The following is a 14,110-nucleotide window of genomic DNA, read 5'->3' as shown; positions in this document are numbered from 1 at the left end:
GTTTTGTTTGTTATGAAAAACGCGTCACCCCACGACTTGTTTATATTTCAAGACAGGAATACCATGTATTGGAATTTTAGGGAAGAGAAAACTCCTGGATCGATCTCGACGGCCGAAATTAATTTAAATGATATCGATAGGTTTTTTTATCGAGATTAATCGTATTTACCAATCACAACTAGAACAGCTACGGAAAACAAAAGCACGAAAACACGTTGAGGTGTTAAATCAACTTATATCAGACATGGAATATATCAATGAACGAATCGTCGGGGTAATATCCGCTAGCAGAACTGATAATAAACAAAAATTCCTAACCGAGTATAATATCGCAGAAGCCGATTTACTCGATTTTGAGTTTCCAAGATACAACGCGCCAGAACTAAGAAAGTCTCTTAATGATTTTATCAGTCCATCAACTTATATCCTCAGACACGATAACGGGGATGATGGTAGGCATATTGCTCCATACAACGTAAATATCGCATCGGTGATAGCGATCAATCTAGTGTGTGATGTTATCGAAGGGAGTTACCAGGTGGATACCAAGCAATCAAATCAAGCTCAACAGGGGTATATCCTTTATTCATTTTCACCAACAGCCCCTCCGGGATTCTTAATCGTTGAGAGTCCAATTAATCCGGTCTATATGCGATGCCATGATCGGTTTTTAACGAGAATTAATTTTAGACTTACCGATCAGTCAAATAACCTAATTGATCTACAGGAGGAGGAGTTAGTGATCACTGTTTGTAAGATCATTGTAAACAACTCCTTAGCAGCAGGGGGGGGCGATGACATCGACGCGGTCGTCGATGTGCTTACCGGACGCTGACGACGCTGGGGATCGGCGCGCAGAAGGTGTTAATTAAACCAAATGACGATTGGACGATCCCCCGACGACGACGTCGTTTTTTTTTTACCAGGCGCTGACGACACTAGATCGTTGAGTGCAGAAAGTAATAATTAAGCAAAATAACGATTGAACAAAATGTCCGATTCGCCCCCCCCTGCTGCTCGGGTTGCTTATATTGCTTAACTTGCAAGAGGACGTCTTCACACAATACCGCTTCATAACACACCACCACTGAAGACATTGTCGGCACGCATATACGCACGTGACCCAAAACTAAGACGCTAGATGGCACTAGAAAGCCCGCTAATATTTAAAATCAGAATATAAACTTTAACGAAACGAAAATTACACTAACGAAACGAACATTACTGTCCACGGTTTTTTTTTCACGTTACAGTATTATAAGAGTGCAACCCATGTAAAATATTATATTATAAGCTTATTTACCAAGTTGGAACAAAATCCAGCTGGAACGATAACCTTATTAATGTGCATAGATCTAACTTATAATCAAACTCACTCAACACCTTAATAATATGAGACTATTTAACAAGTTTTATCAAAATTAGACTAGGTTGGTAACAAGTTCAGCTAACAGATGCAAGATCACCTCGTTATGTTTGTGTAAATCTTGCTCGTTATCAAACTTGTCCAAGCTCTTGGGAACATTTCAAGTTTCCAAGCTGAATCAAATCGGACCAGAGATATTTTTCCAGAGTTGTAACAAAATCCATTAATCAAATGGAACAGTAATTAATTAATAAGCAGGGATCTCAGTTATTTTCAAACTTGCTTGAGATTTTAATAATATAAGCAAATGTCCTAAATATTATCAGATTAGGATCAGAAATGTAGATTCTTGATTGGTAACAAATGTGTCTTTGCTAATTATTTCGTATGGGACATTGCCAAGTAGACCGTACAAACACAAACCACTGTTTTCTTCGGAATATCTTCCTGATTAAGATCACCCTCCGAGGGGACTGGGTAATTGTGGCCTGAAGCCAGAGATAAAATGCTTCCTTTTCAACAGTCAACTTGTCCTTGTGCGGTAAAATGGGTCTGGAATGGTTTATTATGTGAAACGTACTGGTGGAAAATTTACACATATCGTCTAAAACAATTTAAAGTACATAATATGCCGCTAGACTTACAGATACAAATCATCAATCGGGAGTAATATACAAACTTTAATTTAACAGAACTTATATAATGTCAATCATTTGTGCAGATTAAGATATATACATATATATATATATATACATATATATACATATATATACATGTACATTCACAGTAACTAATATAGCGCTTTTGTCGCAAGTTAAATAGACTTGCAAAATTGCTAATATGCATTTAAAAGGCCTCTCACATAGTGTAAAATATTGCAATAAAAGTATATGAATTTGAGCAAGAAATAAATTTTCTGGATAAACATCAAGTTGAGTCTTATACATGTCTACTATGCATTTTAGACACTGCAAAAATAGCATGATCTAGTTCATTAATATCATAATATAAAGATACTGTATGTTGATGTAGGAAATATTCAAATGCTTGAACCTAGTACATAAAGGTATGACCCTTTCATAACAAACACCAAAGTAAAGTGGAGTTTAGCAACTGGTCCACTAAAGAAAACAATAGTTTAATTAGCACGTGGACGGCTAGATATTGACCTTTTAGCAGACAGATCATCATCTTCATGAGGTGCGCACACAACAAAAAGCAAGCTGAATTCTTTATTTGGCATACAACAAAATCAGCAGGGATTTTTAGACGGTGGACACATGTAAACATACTTTCAAATTTTTGAGACCGGGAAAAGGTAAAAATTGATATTTATTATTTTAATAAAACAAAATTCTTACTTTTAATTAATTACTGATTTTCAAGAGTGAATATTGTAACTTATTTATTTACAAAATGTAATCAGTACTCCTTATCCATCCTTTACATTTTGTATTGAAATAACGTACAAAACCATCAAAGATCGCATTTATTTTAGGGATTTTATGGCTAATTTATTTCGATTCATTTAATGTGTGGAATTGAGGGGAATTTTAGTTATGCTCATTTTGATACTAGCTACTTGTCATGATTAATTTCTTCGTTCCTTAAAGTTATCGTATCATGGAGGGGTCTGCAATGTTCCTACACTCTCTATTGGTGCTACTGGTGGCTATCCAAGTGACCTTGGCCTGCCACTGCAAACCTATTACACTGGGAAAAGCCATGTGTAGATCAAAAACCGGCTGGTAAAAGTTAAAGGAAACTAGGAACATTCATGCTTTCAGACTAACAACAAAAACAGAAATAATACTTTTGATGGCGATGGTGGTGGTAGTAGTCTTGGTAAAAATTCAAATAATACTACTACATCTTATGCTGCAGCCTCTGTTACTAATATTATCATACCCACCAATACATATGCTGCTGTTACTGTAACAGATGTCTGTAAAATGCACGGGCCATTATCAGAACTACTAGTACAGGAACTACTAACACTACCATTATATAAAACATTTGTATTCTTCAACTGCTTTTTTTACATAGACAGACATTAATTACACTTTGATGCACTACCTCTGCTAAAATTAACCCATTTTGTATAATGTTTCATGTAAACAAAATTAATCGTACGAATGCAAAAATGTATGATCCAGCTCTTGTAGCTTTTGCTAGAAATTAATAAAAAGTGGAATTAACTCAATGATAGTCTTGGGAAGACCAATGAAACGTGTAACGATTAGAAAATAATGTTCGTTTGGTATTACAGATATTTTGAGATGAATGACAAAATCCAATTTGTTACTCAATAAATTATAAAACTTGCTTAAAATGAGACGGACATGTATATCTAATTTAGTTACGTATTGCAAATATGTATATTATCAAAAAGATATTATGATCTAATTTAAGTTTCATTTTATCTAAGGAATCGTTTGAAATCGAATGTACCTAATATGTTTTATTAGCCCTTTTAATCCAATTTGTTTGTTCTCTAAACTCTGCGTAGACTGCAGTTTGTTCTGTTTGATCTTTCAAGCCGGGGCGTAATTGAGGTATTATAGTCAACTAAATACTTTTGACATTAACTTGGTGACTTTGAAAAAAAAAATGTATTTGATGAATTGTGCAATCAGTTTCCGTAAAGATTTTATGAAATGCTTGTGCCGTTTTATGCCTTTAGCCAGAACAAGTTTGAATTCTAACATGAGAATACAGCAAATTATTTGATTCTGACATATGGTCGGACCAAACACCTACCATAAGTCTATATTAGGTGCCAACATGTATATTTTGTGCTCAGTTTATGGTTAAATGTGCCAGGCTGAGCGTAACAAGCTAACCGGGTTGGATGTTGGATTTATAACAGAACAATTTTGATGGTGTTACGAATACAGTGTTTATTGATGGCTGACTCAAATTATGATTAATTTGAGCGTATATGAGATCCAAATATTGGACTATTTAACACAATCCGCACGAACCTAATAATGTAACATGAATGTGAATACAAGTAAATGACCTTACACAGCAATTTCACACGACGAAAAGAATGATGTGTTTTGTCCAGATAGTAAAACTGGTGTACTTGACTCATATAGTAAAAAGAAATTATTCATTCAAATAGTGAAAAATAATGTACTTTATTCAAACAGTAAAATGATGAAACGAGGGGATAGATATCATGCAAAATATCTTTACAATCCCAAAACACTGGGTATAACAAACCCAAAAATTAGCCCACGGCTAAAAGAATACATGTATGGAGTGACACAGAACACTCCGTCACCAGAATACTTGGCTACAAGTTATACTGGTAAATCAAGCAGTCAGCATTTTACAGGTAGTCACCGACCACCATTCATGTCCTGAGTCAATTAAGCAATCAGCGCCCACCAATCAGTCAGCAACGCCCGACCACCTGCAACTCAACCAGTAACACACTGTTTAATCAGCTCACCGACTGCTATGATCGGCTCTACAGCTGCTATGGTCAACGTTTATGGTCAGCTTTACAGCTGGTACCCCGTTGACTCTGATCAGCTGAAAATAAATTTAACACTATACTAAGAACGGCACAGACATGTGCAATGAAACGTAATGACGTTATGCACCGTAAGCTATACAAACTACATTATCGGCACAACATTTCAAAGCAATAAACAGGTTCAGAAGTGGACCATCCTCTATCCGATAATAATCCTATACTAATAAACGTTTCTTAATAAAATGCAACTTCATTGCTAATATAGATCTCCTGTTAAGTCACAGACAAGAATAGGAAATATGTGAACTATAATTCGCAAGCCGGTGTTACATAGAAAATATACAAACATGACGTGGTAGTACAATATTTATAACCTACAGTATACATAAGAAATTAATAACAAAACTCACATACCTCTACAGTTGAAGATTTGTAAGTCCTTAAGTAGATTGCGCACTAACAAGACAGTTCGTAATGCTAAGATTTCGTCCTACGGTGAGGCATTTATAAACAGACAATGTAGCCCTAAATTATGTGCGCTTGATGAATATCGGTGTTTCCCATCGAAATCACTTCGCACGTGCGGCATAGGATGAACCGAACTCACTGTTTCAAAAAATTGTACAATATACATAACTCACCCTCGGGTATAGTTGTACACATAAAACAAAACCCGAGTACACGTATTTAATAAAGAACAATGGCATTTATACAATTTCGTGACACTGAGTCTAATATGAGCCTTTAATCCAAATCCTCTAAACCAGGACAATAATGACTTAGAAGTTAAAAAATGGTAGAATGGAGATAAAGACGGCATAGCTTGCATATGCGATACCTAATAATTACATATTATTTGATATGGTAGGTCTAGTACACTTTGAAAGGAACAGCGACGTGACACACACACACAGACACAGGTACATACACACACGCATACATACACACAGCATGTTCGATCCATGACAATCATCTTTACTTTCAAAACTCGGCCAAAGCATGCAGATATCCATAATAGCTTCCGTTTGGTAATGATACACATATCTCTCGTTCTTCGTAGCTTCTTTATGTTTTGCAGACAACAAATCTAGGTCATCGCGCGATTATTCATTTTTATTCTAATTTCTAAAATATCATTATTAAAAAAGAAATGCAATTTAATTTATAACTTAGACACACTGATAGAACTAATATATGTACATTAAAAATGTATCCTCTTTAGTTACTTGGAAACATATCACCTCTCCATTATATGATGTACATAAGAATTATGGTGATTAAGTTCTTGCTTACTCCGAAGATTTAAAATACCAAAAATTGTAATCAAATTAAAACAACATTTAAAGCTAGTGTAGTAAAAGTTAATAACATTTTTATTAGTAGGTTTTCTTTATTCTTCTGAGTGGATGAATAAATAAAGGTTGCCGAATTTCAAACCTGGATAAAATTGGCATACATACATTCATGCATACATAGCAAAATCCTACTTTTTTCTCCCGCAATTGGAATAAGTATGGTATTATTTATAAATATATTTAGAAAGGTTATATCATTGCAGTTCCTACCTGAAATGTAATGTTAGAAATTTAACAAAATGTACCTTATATATTTACATACTATCAAGAAGCAAAAGGCAAACGTCTAAAGAATAAAGTGCAACGTCAACCAAAATATCAGATCTGATGTTTCTCTGAGAATATATTTTTATGGTTCAACTGTATATCGTGTTCCGTTATGTATATGCACGTTAGTATTCGTTTTTTATTTTATCCTTTTTATCGTTTAAGGTATTATTATAACAACTTGATAAACTCTCAGTTAAAAAGGAAATGAATTCAATCATACACACACACACACACACACACACACACACACACACACACACATACATACATACATACATACATACATGTGCAGGAAAATCCGGAATTAATAAAAGCAAATTTAGAGAACTTACGTATTGGTAAATTATTATTGGTAAACGTGGAGAACTTTAAAGCAGATATTCGTCATTATATTACAAAAAAGTTGTTTCTATACTGCAGAATTACTGGCACGTGTTATGAGTAGGGAAAATTTCGGTGAGGGAGGAAATTCTGATGCAAGTATGAAATACACGATAAATGTGCAACGCGAATTCCATGTGAGTACATTAATCCACTTGTCATATACGTTTGAGTCCATTCATTAAATGAGCGTTGTTTGTGATATGCAATGCTGTTGATACGAAGGACTGATATGTTTAATGATAAGAGAATTCATTACTTGAACGAGATCTAATTCTTCGCATGGTGGAGATCAACCAAAGAACAGTTCAAATGAGCAGGAGAAGTAAATGTGTTGTAAATACTTATTTTTATTATCATCTTTTACCTTTTGTGCCTGTTTTCTTTATGATTTACCTGGTTATATGTTCATAATGCACAACCAAACTGCTACTCTCTGGAGTACGTTGTTGATTTTGTTATTTTGTCTTTTACATTCGCATTGGCATACACACATTTGTCTTTTTGTCTTTTACATTCCTTTCGCATTATATGCCAATGTTCTTTGGTTGATCTCCACCATTCTGATTACAACACAAACACTTTCTCATTCACACCCTTTACCTCAAACAATAAATATCAGCAACACCAACATTAAATTCACACAATCAGCACGAAACCTAGGTGTTAATCTGGACAGTACTCTCACATTGCACCAACATGTCGTGAAGATATGCAAGGCTGCATATCTTGAGCTGAGACGCATCAGCTCCATTCGCAAATACCTTTCAGTTGATGCCACTAAAACACTTGTGTGTTCATTAGTACTTTCAAGACTGGACTATTGTAACTCAATTCTGTCTGGTTCATCTCAATATCTGCTCCAGAAAGTTCAAAAAGTTCAAAACACAGCTGCCCGGATCATACTTAGAGTACCACGATCAGAGCACACCTCCCCGCTGCTCTGTACCCTACACTGGCTATCCATTCGATCCAGAATCAAACACAAATTTTGTTCTCTGTGCTACGTTTCACTGTCGGACTCTAGTCCAGCAAGAGACTTACGCTCCTCATCTGACAATCGTATACTCATTATTCCCACTATGAAAACAAAGTCATATGGACAGCGTTCTTTTGCATACCAGGGCCCAGCAACGTGGAATGAATTGCCCACTGAACTTAGACACAAAGACACAGTGATCACATTCAAGAGGGCTCTCAAAACTCACTTGTTTCGACTGCAAGAACAAACTTAAAGACCTAATAATGTTGACTACCTTAAATATTCTCAGCATGTTAGTAGTTAAGTGGGATACTATAGGGACAATGGGACTTAGCATTAAAAAGACCCCTGGGACACTTTAGGGACAATGGAAATTTAACATGGAGAAAAATCGTGGGTCACTTTAGGGACAATGGGAATTTAACATAGAGTTTGGGTCTGTCTAGGGACAAGGGAAATTGACATGGGAATAGAGTTTGGGTTTGTCTAGGGACAAGGGGATTTGAATATGGGATTTTTTTTTTATTTTTAAAAAGTTTTTTTTTAAATTTAAATTTAAATTTAAATTTAGAAAAGGGGTAAGCAATGGAAAGGCTATCTCTTTTCGAGAAATATGGCTGGCCCTGAAAAGGGCCTTTGGGTTTATGTTAATATTAATATTAACATAGATGGCATCTGTCACATCTTCTTCTTCTTCTTCTTCTTCTTCTTAAACTCCTTCTAACTACCGGTCCATACACAAGTACCCTCTTGAGACATCCTTGTCTTTCTATGTAAACTCTCCTCATCCATTGACTAGTATCTGTCCTATCAACAACAGTCCACTTGGACCTGACATACATGAGCATGTCCGTCCTAAACATCATGGAAGACACAAGGGTGGATGACTCAATGAGCGGGTACAAACACAAACACACAAACACAAACACACAAACACAAATACACAAACACATACGCTAAGAAACAATAAACAAATCCATAATCTACTATCCACACAATCGTACGTGAGCGGGTACAAACACAAACACACAAACACAAACACACAAACACAAACACACAAACACAAATACACAAACACATACGCTAAGAAACAATAAACAAATCCATAATCTACTATCCACACAATCGTACGTGAGCGGGTACAAACACAAACACACAAACACAAGCACACAAACACATACGCTAAGAAACAATAAACAAATCCATAATCTACTGTCCACACAATCGTACGTGAGCGGGTACAAACACAAACACACAAACACATACGCTAAGAAACAATAAACAAATCCATAATCTACTATCCACACAATTGTACGTGAGCGGGTACAAACACAAACACACAAACACAAACACACAAACACAAATACACAAACACATACGCTAAGAAACAATAAACAAATCCATAATCTACTATCCACACAATCTTACGTGAGCGGGTACAAACACAAACACACAAACACAAACACACAAACACATACGCTAAGAAACGATAAACAAATCCATAATCTACTATCCACACAATCTTACGTGAGCGGGTACAAACACAAACACACAAACACAAACACACAAACACATACGCTAAGAAACGATAAACAAATCCATAATCTACTATCCACACAATCGTACGTGAGCGGGTACAAACGCAAACACACAAACACAAACACACAAACACATACCCTCACACTATCTTAAAAAAGAGTTAGTGTTTATATTCACACTACTCTACCTACACATTGGCAAATTGATGGTTATTTCTTTTATAGAGTATTGGGTAGCCCTGAAAAGGGCTGTTGTTTTTGGAACTTCATGGACACCTGGTTAATGGTGGCACCTTCCAGGCCTGGCGCCACATACACATCTTATCCCCCAGTTACTTTTTACTTTTTGGGGGGAGAGAGCAGAGGCAGGATATGTCGCTTCAGAATCCCAATTTTCGCTCTCTGGGATTCTGAAATTTATTCTTCTTCTCTTCTTTTCCTTCTCCTCCTCCTCTTCTTTGTTTCTTCTCTCCTCCTCTTTGTATCTTCTTTCCTCTTCTTCTTCTTTATATCTTCTCTTCTCCTCTTCTTTTTTTCTTCTTTCCTCCTCCTCTCTTATCCTTCCCTCCTCCACAATGGCTTCCGCGGCCAGTTCATTCAACAGGCGCCTGGCATATTCCAGATGCACATGAAGTTCCAACAGTTTAGACAGTCTCGTGTTCATTTTTGGTGTTGATCAATCAACAAGATAGCTAGACTGCCCAGCGAGTTTCAATTTATAGTGAAAGCGCGGACGTGAAGGAAAACATCCCCCTAAAAAAACATAAAATTGATGTTACCTACATCATGACCAAAAACAACAACGCGCGGACCTAAAAGAAACACTCACTCACTTTTTTATGCTACCCATCACTATCTTAAAATTTTTTATAAATCACTTCAATAGACTATCCACATACGCAAAGCAATCCAATCTAACTCCAAATATACACCTCAAACACCAAAAAAACATGATTTTAATCTACTATTCATACCAACTTACTTAAGCACTTACTAACACACAAACACATACCCTCACATTTTTTAAAAAAGATTTAGTGTTTATTTTCACACTACTGTACCTACACACATTGGCAAATCGATCGTTATTTCTTTTCTAGAGTATTGGGGTAGCCCTGAAAAGGGCTGTTTTTTTTTTGTTTGCTATGGCATTCTTTTTTTAGTTTCTAAGAATGCGATGTCCTCTGAGGATAGACTTTCTGGCGATAGGTCTGTTTCTTCGAAAAGAAAAGAAGAACTCTTTGGTGTCGATACCGCAATCGACAAAGCCTCTGTCAGGTTCAGGTTGCTGCTGCTGCTGCTGTTGTTGCTGCTGTTGCTGCTGTCTCTGAAGTCTGTACTTCTCTGTCCATTCTTCTTTGTCCCTGTTCATTTCTTCTCTGAAGAGCTCTTCTATCAGGTCTTCAGTGATTTTTAACATTCTCACATTCTCTATTTCTTCTGGCTTCGGTATCAGACTGTGTCTGACCCTATGCAAATTCACGTAGGCTTCGTTGAGTTTAGCTAGTTTGGAGCACATCTTCTTAGGAGGATGAGTCCACAATGGATGGTTAGACTGGAAACAACCCGGTTCTTAAAGTCAAAGCGCGGACGTGAAGGAAAACATCCCCCACACGGTTTTTGAGTCGCAACGTTTAGTGAGTGTCATGAGAGAGATAGTAAGAAATGAAAGAGCATCAATCCAACATTCTTATAGCTAAACAAAAGACAAAGGCATTTTTTTCAAAACACAACATTTTTTATTCAAAAATCACTTAACACTAAACAACAACTCTAACATTTTTTAACAACAATGCAACACTAAAAGTTTCTCCACTAGGTAAAGAGGGATAACAGTCTTCCATGGTTTCTAGTAATCTAGGATGACTTCTCTCAAACTGTTGATTTCTATGGTATTATCGAATTCTGCATACAGGATGACGTTCACCGTTTCATCAGGGTCTCGGTCTTTAAACTGAATTTCCACACGAATCTGGCCGGATTTTATAGGGTGGAAATGTCCCTCGTCGCTGCCTTGGTCCGGAGTGAAATCGAAAGCCCACAAAGTGTAGCCTCCTGCATAATCCTCGTACGTAATACCGTGACTGGTATTGGTTCCTAACTGTCCGGTGGCTTCGTACAGGGACAAGTACGAGCTCAAGTAATTCTTCTTGGTAAAGTCAGGTTCGAAAGGTCGGGTACACAAGGTCTTGCCATCGCGACTGACTTCGATTTTGGACACGCCAAAGTGTTGAAAGTAGAAAGGATTTTTTTCGGCAGCTCCGTTGAAGGCTGTATTCTCGACGATACCAACGATCAAACGTTTGGGTAACTGTCCTTGGAACAGATGATCTTCGATCATGGATCGCTGTCCCTTGGGAATGGTGAAGGTTTTCACTTCCACGCGTCGTATGGGATACTTGGCGGTCGTTCTGCTCAACGTCTGACTGATGTCGTTTCCCACTTTAGGTAACACTTCCACACGGCGTACGTAGAGTCTGGCTTCTAGGATTTTGGTTTTGTAACCGTCACTATCAGCCATCAAATGGAAAGCGGCACTGCTACGATTCAGTCTCAGACGGACATCCACCCCGTTCAGCAAATACTTTTCTTGCAACCACATGTCCAAATGCAAACGATCCATCAGTTCTAAACTTGTGTCGGCTCCCGTGATTCTCTTTCTTCGTTCTACAAATCCATCATTGTTGTCTTTCTTTTCATCAGTTTCCAATATTTCAAACTTGGTAGGTTCGTCAGCTTCCCATACCACACAGGCATTGAGATGAGTGTTCTTGGCATCTATTCCGTACGTCAAGAGATTTTCCAGGTAGGCACGATAAGGGTAAGTATCCATGCTGCTACTGACCAGTTTGTTATTCAAGTACAAGTCCACTCCACTGAACAAGGAATGCATGAAATTGTTGACGGGAGCTACTGCTTCATCGTCTATAGCACCTCCAGTCTTATCTAGAATTTTGACTTTCAGGTACAAGTAACTGCTATTCAGATCGATGTAATCTTCGGGCTGTCCTTTGATTTCAAACTCGATGGGAGCGGAATCGGTCAGTGAGGAGACGGGGTGAAATTCCACCCACTGGGATTCTTGCATCGTCATCATCGTGGGGGGCATGGCAAACAGATCCAGTTCCGTCTTGGAACAAGCGCAAGATTCTCGGTGCATCATTTTTTTTTTTGGTCTCTTTTCTCAATAATCGAAAACGTCTAAGTCTCGAACGGTTCTTCTTTTCTTGGCCTTTCTCGCTTGAAGTCTGGTGAAAGGGTGTTTTCTTCGTCGTCTCTTTCTGCCTTGTCCTTGCTGAATGCCTGACTCGGTAGCGTGCAGGGCATTTATAGGTGTTTCTCGTTGGCCTAAAATGTCTTTGCCCGTTTGCAGCAAGACATTTTTGCCTGCCCTCATGAAGGCTTCTTTAGGGTTTTGTTTGTCGATGATGACATTTTGGAGAAATTCTTTGCCTTGCGTCAGTGCCGCATCTTTCAAGGCGTGCAATCCGCGTGTCACCATCGGTTTCAACACCGGGGCCACCAAACGAAAGGCCGATTTTAACATATCTCCTAAACCGTGTCCTCGCTGTCGAGCAACCCCTCGGTACACTGGATACATGACTTACTTACGAGTCGTGAGAGAACCGTTTTCGAAAATGGAGTTTCACCGTGACTTTTCCTTTGGTGAATGGAATATTTTGTCCCAAATCTCCTTTTATAGTAATGTTGACCGTGTCCAAATACGACTTACTGACAGGCAAATAGTGAGGATGTACAAATTCGCGGTGGACGTGGTAAGTGTTTCCACCTTCCTCGTCAGTGTTCGTGGCAGAATCCACTTTGAAAGGAATGACACACAGTAACGGTACGGAGGTGTGTCCCACCACGTTATACTCCACCACATCGGAGTACACAAACATCAAATTCAGTCCTTGGTTCAGTTCTACCGGGGCACGAAATAACTTGCTAAAAGACTCGTTGTCGTAAACGATGGGTAATTCGCTTTTCTTCATCATGCTCATTCTCAGGTTCATGTCTCCGCCCAACATGTCATACAATTCAGGACAAAATAAAATGGACAGGATTTTACTCCGTTCAAATTTCATCAAGAAGCGACGAGCTGTTTTGTGGTACTCCATGGTGACACTTTTGTTAACATGCTCCAAAGCTTTCAGAAACACGGCATTAAACCTGGAGGCTATGGTGCTGACCAAATGTTGACCACTAAAATAATAGCCTGGGGAAATGAACAAGTGATAGGTGGTGTACTTTTGTGTACGGGTTTTCTTGTCATATTTGATATTTGCTATCCATCCACTGTTGCAATTGTTCGTCATGAACTTCCACATCAAAAAAATTTTGATTGGGAAGGACATTGAGGACTTGGGTCGGGTGAATCATTTCTACTAAAGCCACTTCCCAATGGGCTTCGTGATCTAAGGGGATGGCTTGAGGTAATTTGGCCGTGTAACAGCACAACGTGTTGTTGGGAAACACCTCCATGGAACTGTCACTGGGTAAGGTTAAGTAAAATTGGTTTTGGTGACTCATAATTCCAGAGTTCTGTGGCTGTCCGAGGGGTTAGTGGACGTCAGAGGCGTGTCTCCTTCTAAAATGGGGTTCTGGTTGTGATTGAAGTGGTGACTGGCACTGGCACTGGACACAAGGTTCCCGGGGTTCCCGTTCGAGGTGAATTTCATGGAGGGATTAGGAAGCAGGTAACCGATGCAACTGCTCAATAAAATGGTC

The sequence above is a fragment of the Sinohyriopsis cumingii genome, chromosome 3, assembly GCF_028554795.1.
Source record: "Sinohyriopsis cumingii isolate HCF-2022 chromosome 3, ASM2855479v2, whole genome shotgun sequence".
In the NCBI taxonomy this organism is placed as follows: Eukaryota; Metazoa; Mollusca; class Bivalvia; order Unionida; family Unionidae; genus Sinohyriopsis; species Sinohyriopsis cumingii.
This window is presented reverse-complemented; position numbering follows the sequence as displayed.